Consider the following 14,251-nt stretch of genomic DNA (forward strand, 5'->3'; position numbering starts at 1 on the left):
ACACATACATTTACTTGAATTTTCCAATAACATTGTCAACAGGTCTATTTTTACAATACAGTTTTTATTCTGGTGGTATTTGAACTGTTTAGACAGGACCTTCTGTAAGGACAAATAACAATGCCCAAAGAGCCAAAATTTCCCACAAAACAAAGAGAGTAGTAAGCTCAGGAAGGAACTTTTAGCAGCTGAGTTTCACAGAGGAGACAGATTCAGAGTTTTATTGTATGAAAAGGGGATGAAGCACAACCATGATTAAAACTAGTTTCAAGAAATTTCTCTCAAGATGACTAATTCCTTCAGCATTCATACAAGTAAACAATCAACTTTTCTACCCAGGGATCCACACTCTCACCCTCCTAAGAGGTCTACAGGAATAACCACTTTGGTAACCCAAAGCTCCCAATAATTTCAAGTATCTTGCCAGGTATTCACTTCCCCATGTAATAACCCTAATCCCCTGGGAAACATCAAGCATTACACAGAGCTGTCACAGGTTTGTTGATCTGAGGAAACTGAAACACAGAGATAGCAAGTTTTTATGAGGTTTGCCAGATACATTATATCACTTCTTTATTCAGAAGGACTTACTGCATGTTTTCACAGAAGTTTAAAAATAGGACACAGTTTGTATGAGCAACTATGCCCACAGTGCCTAAATGCAAATTCACACACGTAACGTGTACATGCAAATTTCCATTTAGACAGCCCCTGTAAACTATCACAGGCACATTATCACAGACACATCTACAGACAAGCTCCTAATAGTGGAATTTTTGCATTATACATAGGTTTCTATATTGAATTAATCTGATATGTCTATATTCTATATGGAATATATTCTATATTCCACAAATCTTTACACCCTACTGTGTGAACAAAGAAATTCTGAAGCTAAGACTCACCAAATTTTTCCAGGAATTTCAACATAACATTTAAAGATAGTTTCAGTTAATCACTTCTTAAACCACTCCACCATGCTCAGGAAGAAAACCAGGCATCAAGTAGGATAAACTTGAAGAGAACTAAATATTGTCCTCTTAAAGGTTTTATTTTGAATCTTTAAAAATACGTAAAAATATATGTGAAATTATAAAATCAGTCCAAGCACAGTATCAAATATATATAAAATAGTAGTATAGACAATAAAAGTTAGATAAAATAGTCACACCAGATGCTATTAGTTATCACCTATTTTATCAGCTTTATAGATTATTTAGCTCTTAGCTCTTCTGCAGACATTTTTCAAGTATTGTAAATTTCCACTGCTGCAGAGAGCCATTATAGAGCCACTGCCTGCAGACAGCAATTCTCTCGATATGGAAAAACTGGCACTCCTTTTGTTTAACCATATTTATTTGAAGAGTCAAAGTACTAAACTGCACCAAAACATAGAACCATTTAGGCTGGAAAAGACCCTTAAGATCATTGAGTCCAACCATAAGCCCACCACTAAACCATGCCCTAAGCGCCATGTCACAGCATACCGAATCCTCACACTCCTAATCACCATGAGGAAAGATGATCCTGCTACAAGTATTCAGAAACAGGAAAAGTGGTGGATGCAAAAGCATTTACTACAGAAAAGTTAAAAAGGAAGAAAATATGATCAAGTTTTAATGAAAAAAGCAAATACAAACTTCAAAACTCAATGTGAAAAAAAGCTGTGCAAGACTATCTAGTGCTGTCCTGCTCTTGTTCAGCCAAGAAAAACACTTTTTAGAGATTAAGAGCTCTCCATGGACAACAACTTATTATATCCAAGGCATACTGAATTTCTGCAGTAGTGCTCTTGTTCCCCAGAATGCAAACACAGGCAGGACTTTTCCTCGCACCAGGACTGCAATGAGTATGCAGTTCTATTTTTCAACAAAGTTCAATAAAATATGGTTCTATTGGTTTTGTAGCTGTGAGGACTTAAGGGTGATGCAAGATAAGGTTTGTAAACAGTATGTTAAGCCATTTAATATAGGAGTAAAAGCAAGGACACTCCAAAATGAAAAGAGGGTAAGAAAGAGAGACAATAGGATTTACTAAAAGAGGAAGTTAAAAAACAAGGAAATACAACTAAACCTGAGTGAAAACAAGCATACACACCAAGCTGTTAACTCCTTTTCTTCAGCCTGGAAAAGAAGATAAAAACAGTGGCTAAAAGCAGTAATCTCAGGAAGGCAGCTGGTACATGAAGAGTACAGTGGATCTTAGTACGAGATTGTATGGCTGTGTTTTGGATGAAAGACAGGCAGTGTGTGAGACACGGCTGAACAGGGTATCCTGAACTAACACAGTGGGACTGCAGAGTGCAGAGGTTTTGTGCAGTGTAGGAGGATTATGTAAGAACTTATTATGAGAGCAGGAGGTTAAACCCATTTATGGTACAATCTCTAATCTAGGCATGAAAAAATTCTTGATTGCCTGAGAGCCTGTGAGCTTCCCCTTGCTCATCTAACTAACTGGTATCCTCTATGTCTACAATTATTTTCATCTCTTCACAGCAATAGCTGTTCTATAATCTGCAGAAAGTTAACAGTTGTACCCTTAGCAGTCCTTACCCCAAACAACACTTCTAAGACAACTTCATATAGGGTTTCAAGTTCTGCAAACATCATGAAATAAAGAAATAGTGAAGAGATAGGCAGAGAAAGAACATTCAACAATAACCAACACATCAGTCTATTACAAACATTAATCTCAAACTGAATCAAAAAAATAGCACTGTATCAGCTACTAGGAAGAAAATTAACTCTATCAAAGCTGAAACCAGGGCATTTCTTTTAAAATGACCACATACCCTCTGTACTACTTGACAACATAGACTTTTCCACAATGCATATATACAAGGGAAGTATAACACATGAAGTCTTGTCATGTTGTCCCAGAATAACATTTAAGCCACTTAAATTGAAGTGGGATTTTTTTTTATATATGAAAAAAACAAATTGAAAATACTACTGGAAGTAATAATTTCCTTGGCAAAACAATCAGCAAAATAGATGAGAATATCTTAGTACTAAAGTACATGATTAAAAACTAACAAATGTTTGCTTTACATTTGTTTTTTTTGTTCTCTATACCAAGAACAACATCCTGCTAAAGAATTCCTGCCTATTACTGATGAGACTAATCAATACTAACATACTTCCCTGAGTGGAAGTAAGTGTCTGCAGATATATATGCTGCCTCCAGGCCTGTAAATTTACTTATATTTATTCAAGAATAACAGAAGCAGCCAAATAATTCATCAGGTTTACACATTTATTCCCAGAAATATCTCTGCATGCTCTTGACTTTCAGCTCTTTAATTGTGTATTTAAGAAGTTAGGAAATGTGAGATAGTGAAGTCTTCCAAATAAACATCCTTCTCCTCGACTGTCCATTCGCCCTGTGTTTGTCAGGCACTCTTCAGAATATTTACTTGCAGATTTCCTCAACTTTTATTATTTTGAGATGTTTAATTAAGGATTTAACATTTTGAGAGTATTAAGCACAGGCAGGATATATTTTTGTACAGTACACACAAAAAAATAAAATGCAATTGACAAATTATTGCCCATTTCCATCTGTGCTGCCTTTAAGTTCTGTCACAATCATGTTAGGCACCACTGTGTAAATGAAGCATCAAAAATACCTATTTAATATTTTTTTTTACTAAGCTTTTTTGTTGTTGTTGATTTGTTTGTTTGTATTTATGTTTTTAAAATTTAATACTTAAGATAAACCCAGAAACACTTCAGTTTGCACTAGCTTTTGGCAGCTCAGCTACCTCTCAAGAGATTAAAAAATTACTGCTTTGAATTAAAACATCTAAGACTTCTGCATCTTGAAAGTATTACCTGACTTAACAGTGAGACAGAGGGACAAAAGATAACCTATATGTCGGGTTTCTGCATGCAGAACAGAAATTATACAAGTGATTATAGCTGGTCACTTACGATACTGTAACTATATTATCTTGGGAATTTAAAAATAAATAATAAATAAAATTCAATCCAAGTTTAGCCCAAGCTAATACAGAAAAGCCTCTCCTGCATAACCATATAGAATTTCTGGGGTCATTTCAGCTACACCAGATTTCGATTTTCCCTTGCATCAAATGCAGATTCATTGGAAGCCTATTCCAAAAGTTCTATTTACATAGTTTTGGTTGTTTTTTTTTTTAATTCAACAAAACAAAAGTCAGTTCTGTTGCCAATTATACCTACGAAAAACCAGTAATTTCTTACCTGCAAGTTTAATTTCTCCAAATCCAGAAAATGCCAGTCCAGTTGGCAATTTGCCCTCCTATCAGCAGATGAAGACAGGAAATAAACCAAACAGACTAATTCCCTAAGAAAGGGAATTACATCAGATGAGTGTTCCAGTTCAAGAACTACCTGAGTAGTGAAAAGTAAAAGTGAAAATAAAAGCTTAAAAAAATAAAAACATTTGCATAAGAACAAGCTTTAAAAACCTTTATTTAGGACAGGAAATATGGAATGCAAACTCAAATTGATAGCACACATGAATATAACTAAAATCTGTAAAAGCAACTCCAAATAAAAAGGGAACTCCCAAGCTGCCAGTACTCTAGCAGAGCAGTGAACTGCCTGGACTGGTATGTCATTGGACTTTGAGAAATTAGATCAGCAGGTATGAAAACAAGTTACTTACCAGTAGATTTTGATGATGCAATGTAGCATCTTCAGATTTGTGCCCTGTACACTGACACACTATTCCCCAAACTAGAAGCCCAAGCAGTTAGATGCCAGCAGACTTTCTAAAGGCAGTTGCTGCAGTGAAAAAAAGAGCAGGAATGTCCTACTGCAACACATTTTCTTCTGACAGTCCAACAGCCATGGCTCTACTTGGGCCACGGAACAAATATGCTTGAATGCTTCTTCAGCATTTTTTTAATCCTCCTTTATTGTCTCTTAGAGAGATCTTGAACTATATCCTAACAAAATTAGTTATCAATTTTATACAGACTTCAATTTTCTTGACCTTTGGATAACTTGAGAAAGTTTATATTGTCAGAAATACCATCAGCTGGACTCCTGAGTTCTAGTCTAACTGCAGTGGAGACTGTTTCTGAACACAGACATCCAGAATGGATCAAAACATACCATAATATGTTAACTTTGCATATGCTCACTAAAATAGCACTGCAGCATGTGACTGACACTCTTCATGTCCATGGACAAATAACCAGGCCTGATTCCCTGGAGGAGGATAGCAGGCACAACACAACCAGTTTTCCCAGATAGTAGGTCTTGACAGAAAACAAGAATGATGAAGTTGATCAGCAAACCAAACTACTGAAAAAGCAAGCGCAGATTTCAGTTCTTCAACTATTAGATCATCTCTGCTGGGAAATGAAGGACTCTTAGCAAACAAGCTTTTTTTTTGACAGATTGTCTAATTTGCCTTCTGTAAATATCCTCTCAAGCTCAGTTTGTCATTTAAGTATTCTTTTTCCCTTATGTCAGTGATGTAAATACAACATATCTGTTTATAGCTGAATTCCTTTTAAGAAACATTTGTACAAGGGTGTGGGGAAAAAAATAAATCAAGAAATTTCTTCTTAACAGATCAGGAAAACTGGTATTTTCAGTAACTTTTTTATCATTTTAACTTGATTCCTTTGAATTCAGGAAAAACAGGAGAAACAACTGCAAAATGGTTAAGTAACTTTGGGTTGACTCAATGACCACTTTTTCTTTAAAATTCCACTATCATTTTAAGAGAGCAAGAGTGCCATGAGAGATATCCAACAGAGTAATTGGAAGATTAATCTTCTACATACATAGGCAAGTATTTGCCAAAACTAGCACATATAAGCTCTTTCAAAATGCAAAGGTTTTAATTACAAACAAAAAACTCAATTATTAGCAGCAAGCCTTGAGTAATGTAAGTCCTTCTTGGCAGCTGAAGGTGAGTTAATAGAGCTGCCAAACTATGCAAACAGCAAGGCAGAGCTTTAAAATCTTAGAAATTGCAGAATAAAAAAAGAGGAGGGCAAAAGTCTGATCCGAGAGCAAAGAGGTGAAAAAAAAAACCCAAGCAAAAATCCACAATCAGATATTAACACTAGAAAGAGAATCTTTGCCAACGTAATTTAGTTATAATTTGGATAACATAATGAAAAATTAGTGTTAAGTGGTTGCATAAGAACACCTCAATGGCCAACAGAAAAAACACTTGTCTGTATCTCAGCCACTTGCTAGCCAAAACAGGACAGCAGCTAATATAAGCTTCTTGCTTAGGAATCAGGGAGCACACTGACTGTATTTTCTGGGTTAAAACTTCAGGCATTTCCCTGTATCTATTTAAAGCCTTTCTGGAACTCATTTGGACTGTGCTTTATTTTAACAAAATATTGAAGAAACACAAGACACAAAGTTAAAACAGGAAAAACAAGTTGTAACCTAAATTTACTAATACCATCCATAATTAAAAAAACCTCCAACCTTTTTGCAATCATGTGTATGCACACTGATCTGTAACTCACCTTTATTTTGAACAAACTATTTGTATTTTAGAGAAACTTGTCATTTTGTTGTGAAAGTATAAAAAGAATTTGCTTATCTTTTCCTACTGGACAAAACTTAATACCTGATCTGATTTATTTAAACCAATAAATCCAATACAATAAATCTGAAGTTAGGATAATTTAAACATCAATTTATTTTGTCTGATGAATTGCAGAGATACTCCTTCAGTGTATCAATGATAAAGTAATGTCTGCAAATACAGAACTAGCCTCTCCTCCCCATTCTAACCTGGTATTGTTCTTCCACCCTTAAAAATGATGATTTTTTCACTATTTTCATTTAAAGCCCATTTAGTTTGATATTGAACTTCATGTAACTTGCATTAAAAATAATAGAAAAAAATAAATTCTGCTCAACCTTTCTCATTTATGTATAAGCAATATGAAATACTTGCTTTTCCCATCAGTATTTTCTGGAATACAGAAGCAAATGTACAGTAGATGAATATGAAGGTTAAGAAATTAAGCACAAACCCCTGTGACTCTCAAAAGCAAATGGTAATGCAAGGTTATTTATCTAAACAGATAAAGCACAAAGAAATCAAATCCAGGCTCTGTCATTGCAATCCAGCAGTTAATGATTATGCACCATGATTAACTTACCATAATTTTTATCTGTTTCTTTCTAATCCCTCCATTTGCAGCATCACGATATCAAACTCTTTTATGACAACAAAGCCTGAAGTTCACCTGAGGTTCCAGACACGAGATAATTCTCTTTGTGAAATTAGCAGAGGAAGACACTGATGTCTGCTGTATTGCTGTGCCAAAGCAAGTATTCTTTGTCTGCCACAGTTCAGGTGTATCGACAGAGGAAGCAACTCATAATCCACACAATCTGCTTTCCTACCATGAATGCACATCATTTGCAACTGCATTGTAGTGAGGCCTTCAGAGGCTCGATACTTGTCATTATTATTATTTTCAAAGGCCTTACTTTTTCCCTGTTCCCAATATTTTAATTCTACATTGGACAAATATTCTGGAATTTGGAATGCATAAGGTGCTAATGTCCAAGTAACTTATTTAAAGATTTCTTACTTGGTAAGAAATACCTATGCGATACATTTATCCATAGAAGTGAAGCTATGGGAGAAGAGAGAAAAGATGCCACTATAAAAACAGATTTTAGTGTTACACATTAGACTCCTAGAAGGGGACACACTGCCATGCTAACGTCATTAAGTATGCAAAATGGGGAAAGAAAAGTCCCTGTGGCTCTCTAACCCACCAAGGGGAGTGCAGGGCAGAAGGGAGAAGAAAGACTCCTTACGAAAGTATTTTTCATTCTGGAGTCAGAAAACATTTTCCTGTAAATATTCCAACACATCCTTGAAGACACCAATAGCTTCAAAAGCTTAAGACTTTTTTTAGAATGTTAAGGTTTATTTTAAAATAAACCTTTTAACCCTCCTTTTTAAGAGTTCAGAATAAGATATTCAAATATGAGAGGTTAAAAAATAAATGCCTCCCTGTCTACTGCATCTTGTAGAGTAGGCCCTTTCCTTCAGGCTGCTATCAGCCCAGAAACTTTTGGTTTCCACTTGCACAATAAACCAATGTGGATTCTAAGAACAGAATAATCATGTTGGAGACTAAACTGCAAATAGTTTAATTGTGCATAGTTCTGTACTTTGCCCTGTATGTTTCTCTCTGAATTGCAGGAGTCTCTCTGTCTATGTCCTATGCCCAGAGCTGAACTTTTCCTAGCTATATTTGCAAAAAAGGAAACACCCGTGTCTTCCTGGGTTTTCACCTCACTAAAAACAGAACTTCCCTTCTTGCTGTCAGCTCACACCCTTGTAAAACAGAATAGGATTATAATATTGCAGCAAACTTGAAAAGAAAAAATTACAACAAAAAAATGCAAAACACTGCCTAAACAAAAGTTTTGCCGTCTCTAAGAATACGTAATATTTTTTCTATGATGTAAAAAAAAAAAAAAACAAAAAACCAAAACCCACACACAGACAAGTTGAAAAAAGAAAGACTTGAAAATCAACCAAACTGCAATACTAAGGGTTTCAAACTGCTGCTCAAACTTGAGGGAGAAACAGAGGTCAGACAGGAAGCATTACAAATAAAAGCATGGCTAATGTGAATTAGGGTTTGATAGCAGGATACATTAAAGCTTTAAAAGGAAAGGATTAGCATTCTCAGTTTTCACATTCTAGGAAAGAAACTTACCAAGATCAAAGATTAAAATTTAATCTTCAACTTCCTTTCAGTGAGGAAATAAAGCAGCTGCAACAAATTGGATTTACTGTACTTAAGCAGTTGAAGAATTCAGTTTCTTTGAAAAAAGTCTTAAAAGAGAAACTATCTGAAATGAAGGCAAGAGGGCTAAAAAAAATTGATCCAGCTTCCCTATTCCTCCAGATGATTTAGGTTTTGAGCTAGGATTACAAAGCCAGGCAACCCACATTAAAGTTTTACTCACAAGGAGATACAAAACACAGCTAAATTACAAAGCCTTTACTCACACCTTCCTGCCTCTGTTTCCTTGGAGAAGCTTTTCTCTGCTTTGTCCCTGACAGCCCAGCTACAGCCTGCATCCTCTACAGCCCTGTCCCTGACAGCCCAGCTACAGCCTGCATCCTCTACAGCCTTGTGCCTTCCTCTCTGACCCTGCCCACCTGCTCACAGCACCCAGCTGCAGACTCCAGAGCATTTACAAACAGCATCCTGACAAAGTGAAGACAAGCAGAGATACTATTTTCATAAGTAAGTTGTTTTACCAAATGGGGCATGACCATTCATTGAAAAGAGATCATCCTTGCTACAGAGAACATAGTGTATCTTCCTTTACATAGTCCGTAATAGACCTGGTAGGTGTTTGAAACAGAGAAGCTAATTTTTCCTGGAGTTAAACGTGTCCTAATTTACTCTCTTTACAAATACAGCTGTATTATTCAGATAGAAAATGTAGTACTGCTGGATATTAAACTATTAAGTATTACTATAATAAAATGTTAAGCTATATTAAGACATTAAGAATGGAGGAAAAGCATAGTTTGGACCTTGAAAAGGCTAATTCTGAAGGAACAGCCAGACAAATTAAACCTATCTTTAAGATTTGGCAACACATGAAAAGAAATTCTTAATTACACATTAAGTCAAGCTTAATTCAGTATAAGATGTGAGTGTCCCTTCAGTTTAATTTGATGCTTATCTGTGCCTTAACCAGTAACAGAATTCCAAACATGGAAGACTGACCTTTTCGCCCCTAACTCTTCTTCCCTCCACAGAACACCATAACAAGATGGGGATCTACGAAGAAACAGTAGAGGGGGATAAAAACCAGAGTGGTATAAAATATAGCATCCTCACTGAATGTACAAAATAAATTTCCCATAAATGTGATAATCTGATAAAAAAAATTACAACCCAGTAATTTGTCCCAAGTGGGGACAAAGGGGCCATACCATCTTACCAGGCACACCAACCTGAAAACCTGACAAAACTCTTTAGGAGGAAACCTGTGGCAGTACACATTACACAAATCACTGGTTTCATTTCAGCAAAGATCAAAGCAGAAGAAAAAACTTCTAAAGCATTTTGAGTGTTTTTCTGCTTTGCATACAGTGCTTTCCTTTTTCCTTTCACTTTGTTTAAAAAGATGTTCTATGTTAAAGTGATGAACTTTTATAACATCAGTGAGAACAACTTTTATAACATCAGTGAGTCAATATGCAGGAAATGAGCCAATCAGGAAATTGATGGAATCTCTCGGAATCAAACATCAATATTTAACATATATAAATATCAATTTCAGATGCAGAATCTGAACTTGAAAGTAATAAAAGCAGAGTTTGTTGTAACACAGGTAGTGTGTTAGTCAAAAGAAGGACTAAAAATTGCCCTAAGGGGAAAAAAAGCCTGTTTAAGCTGAACTAAAGAGTTTTAATGCAAGGATATTGTGGGCCAATGGTTCCAGATTTTGCCCAGTCACATCTTTGACTCAGCTAACTAGTCCTTCAAGGCAATGGTCTCAAAGTGAGATGCAGAAGATAATCCTTTAGGGTACTGGAAAAAAACCCTTCTTGTATTGCTAATAAATTTTTTTAAATGTAACATTTTGTTTATTTCCTCTTATACTTTTAAATTTATATTTTTGTATGTTTAAGAATGCAAATAATATATTAACACAACAGTATATTTATATACTTTATAAATAATTGTACCTATATTGTGGAGGTTCTTAGATTTTTTTTTTTTACTGATAGTGTGTGCGATCAAATGTCTCTGTGCTTCAAGAGACATTCAACAATTCTTTGCAGAAACAGAGGAGGCAGGAATGTCTGCCTCTGTACATTTTGAATACTCCAGGATGCAGTTCCTTGACGATTTGGGATCCCTATCCTATCAAATTACAATTCTGTAATTTGAATGTGACAGAATTCAAACTATTTTCCTCATCTAGACATTCCACAGATCACAGGCTTCTCTTGGGCTGTCCTTCTGTGAGCTGTTATTTTCAAGCACTTCAGAGCTGTTAATTTTACGTACTTTAAGGTCTTTGGAACTGCCTCACTCTCACTGTAAAAATACACTATTCTTGGAGAAAAGTGGAGCCAAAACCACTATTCTGTAGTGTTCAATTCAAGTCCTAGGAAAAAAAACACACAACAGCGATGACATCTGAAGAAAAAAATGAAGGCCCTGAGCGGCTCATCATTATTACAATTCACACAATTGAAATGCCTCCTGACCACTGATGACTGGGGGCACAGACCACCTCTCCAGGAAGCCCACTGCAGTATTTGACCTCCCTCTGGGTAAAGAGATGTTTGCCAATGTCCAGTCTGAATCTTCTTCCTGATGAGCTGTGTATTAGCTTAAATGTGCTGAACTGATAATCAGGTTGTCTATTGCAGATTCACTTTGCCAGCTAGATTTGCCATCAGACACCTGCCAACAAAGTAAGAGGTCCAATTCCCAGATGGGTGGGCATACTGCTAAGAAATGCAATTAAGCTGAGAGACGCACAGAAAAGTTACTCTTTTGTGAATAACTAATTGATAAATTTGCAGCTTCACCATTTTCCAGATACTGGTATTCATGAGATCTGTAAAATGGCTTTTAACTACATTGCAAACTATGTTGTTCACTGTAGTTTGAATATTCAAGTGTGTGAGACAAAGTTAATACTGAAAATTGTAGAATATGAACCATAGCAGCTGTAAAAGGAAAAATTCCTTCCAAATTTTTCTGATGTCCTATCCCTGTAATTATTTCATGCTTTGCAACAAACCCCCTTAGTGAACGTGCATACAGAAAAGCTTCTCTGTAGGAAATCTAATGTTTAACCTGAAGGCCTTGTTGATTTGTTGATCCTGGGTTAACTGGTTTCCAAATCAGCAACAGCCTACACTGTCAACAAAGTCACACCTCTATTCCTCACCTTACTTTTTTTTTTTTTTTGGTGGGGGAAGGCAGAAATAGATAGAGACTCAGATTCTGTCAAGTCCACTGACAAGATACATAAAACATTTTGCTTTGCATGCCTGTGAAATACCATTATGGAAACCTCAACAAAACCGTACTCAACAAAAGCTTGAAGTCATAGACCTTGCTACCTTAAGAACAGCAGCCAGTAGAATAGAAGAGCATCATCAAAAAGAAAGTATAGAATGTTTATTTATAATGGTTTCAATTACACAGCAAACAATCCTAAACCAGATCTCAAAGTGTTTTACAAACAGCAATGCAGTATGCCTTGGGCAGAATTACAGTCCCAGACTTGCTCCTATCTTCTGATGAAGAATTCAGATTACAGCATACATTCACTGCTTCAAAATGCCAGTAATGGTAGGGGAGTAAAACACTAAGTTTTGGTATTACTTTAACATCATTCTAAAATGGCTGGACCATAAAAAGCAATTGGCCAAAACTCATGCCTCATTACAGACATATTACTGATAAAAGACATTCTGCTGCCAGGTTACCTTTGGTTGGAATAAAAAACCCAACATAAATACCAACTATGATTTAAAAAAGTTAATTATGACTGATGTTGACCATTAGGAACCTACTAGGAATATTTGTTCCCCTCCCTCACCTGACAAACACGCTACACTCACAGCAATAAAAATGTAAAATTATACCCCAAATATCTAGAGTAGTTCAGACTCCTGACTACAGTGTCTCACAAACAGATATACAAGAACACTGTCAAGATACAACAGAGGTTATTCCACAATTTGAGCCTTTACATAATAAAGCCATCAAACAAAATCAAACCTGAAAGACCAAGATCTTCAGAACAGTCTTACTGCATACATCTCAGCTAAAATTTAACAGCAGGTATGAACACTCAAAATTTCCAGTATCAGTGTAGGTTTAAATAAGTTTACACCTTTCCCCACCTCCCCCAAACAACCAGGGATGCCAAAGCAGTATAACATGAATCATTAGGCATATCAGTAAGTTCAGAGAAGAGTTCAAGAACAGGTATGTCTCAAAACCTTACAGTCAATCAGAGGGAAAGAAAAAAAGAAACTTGGAAAATCATCTTTTTTTTTACTCAACTCTGCATTTGGCCTAAATAAAATGCCAATTCCCTATTCCTGAACATTTTCATAAAATCCATTTCAAACACTGGCAATAAAATGATCTATCATGAGAGAGAGAGCAGCAGAAAAAAAACTCAAAGCTTTGCTTACAAGCTTGAAATATTTTACTTCGTAGTAAAGACCCTTTTGGATGGTATCTTCATACATTCTCTTTACCATGGATTGTTTCAAAGATCTCAGACGGCTGCTGTGTTACTCCCGGGCTCAGACATTAACAAATTAATCCAGATTTAGTGCAAAATAACTTGTTCTAACTTGTTCTATATTTGTTACGAACAGAACATTCAACTGCTGCAGGCACACCCTCTGGCAGTTTCAAAACTTTCACTAAGTTTTCCATCTGCCTGGGTCTTCAAACACAGAATTACAGAATGACTTGGGCTGGGAGGGCCCTTACTGATCATCTTGCTCCAACACTCTGCCATGGGCAGGGACACCTTCCACTACACCAGGCTGCTCAGAGACCCATCCAGCATGGGAATGTCTCTGCAAAAGGAGAGTACCTCCCCACCCAACAGACAGGGCTGAGAGGATAAACTAGAATGATCATAAGATACTCCAATATTTATCCTACTAGAAATCACATATGCTATTAATAAAAAATAAGCCTTTCACTGTTGTAGCATTTTGTCTTACACTGAAGAAAAAGTGATAGTGAATGTTTTGCCAGTTAGAATAGTTTTAGGACTACCAGACAAACTACTACCGTGTCTGAGCCATCACAAATAAATTAAAATCTAGCTAAAGAAAAATAAATATTTTTTTACCCCTCTTGCCTAACTTCTAAAAAATGGTCTTCAAAAGGTAGCTGGTTTCAATACCTTTAGGGGTAACCTTAAAACTGGAAGTAATAAGATATAAAGAACATTTTATAAAAACGTGTAAAAAATTTAAGCAAGTTATGGTAAGCTATTTCAGATTTTAAAAAATTTAAATATTTAATCTCAGAATTATTCTGTTTTACACTACTACTGTTTCCAGGGAACCATTCCCAAATCTAAGAGTTGTCAGATTAAAAAAAAAAAAAAAAGCTAAAATACATCAATTTCTTTAAGAAGTTGACTCATTTCCACAGAATTAGAAACTCTACATATTGTAAGGTTATGTAACTTAAATAATTTAAGTAATGCCGCTGCAATGCTTCTCC

At 35.8% G+C, this 14,251-nt stretch overlaps 1 protein-coding gene across 2 annotated transcripts in view; it reads right to left on the bottom strand.

Annotated features, from left to right (window-relative positions):
- Window positions 1-14,251, bottom strand: part of RUNDC3B (RUN domain containing 3B) — a 50,763-nt gene that overhangs the window by 5,882 nt on the left and 30,630 nt on the right. The window lies entirely within an intron of this gene.

Source organism: Onychostruthus taczanowskii, unplaced genomic scaffold (assembly GCF_017590055.1).
Source record: "Onychostruthus taczanowskii isolate IOZ18803 unplaced genomic scaffold, ASM1759005v1 scaffold3, whole genome shotgun sequence".
Lineage (NCBI taxonomy): Eukaryota > Metazoa > Chordata > Aves > Passeriformes > Passeridae > Onychostruthus > Onychostruthus taczanowskii.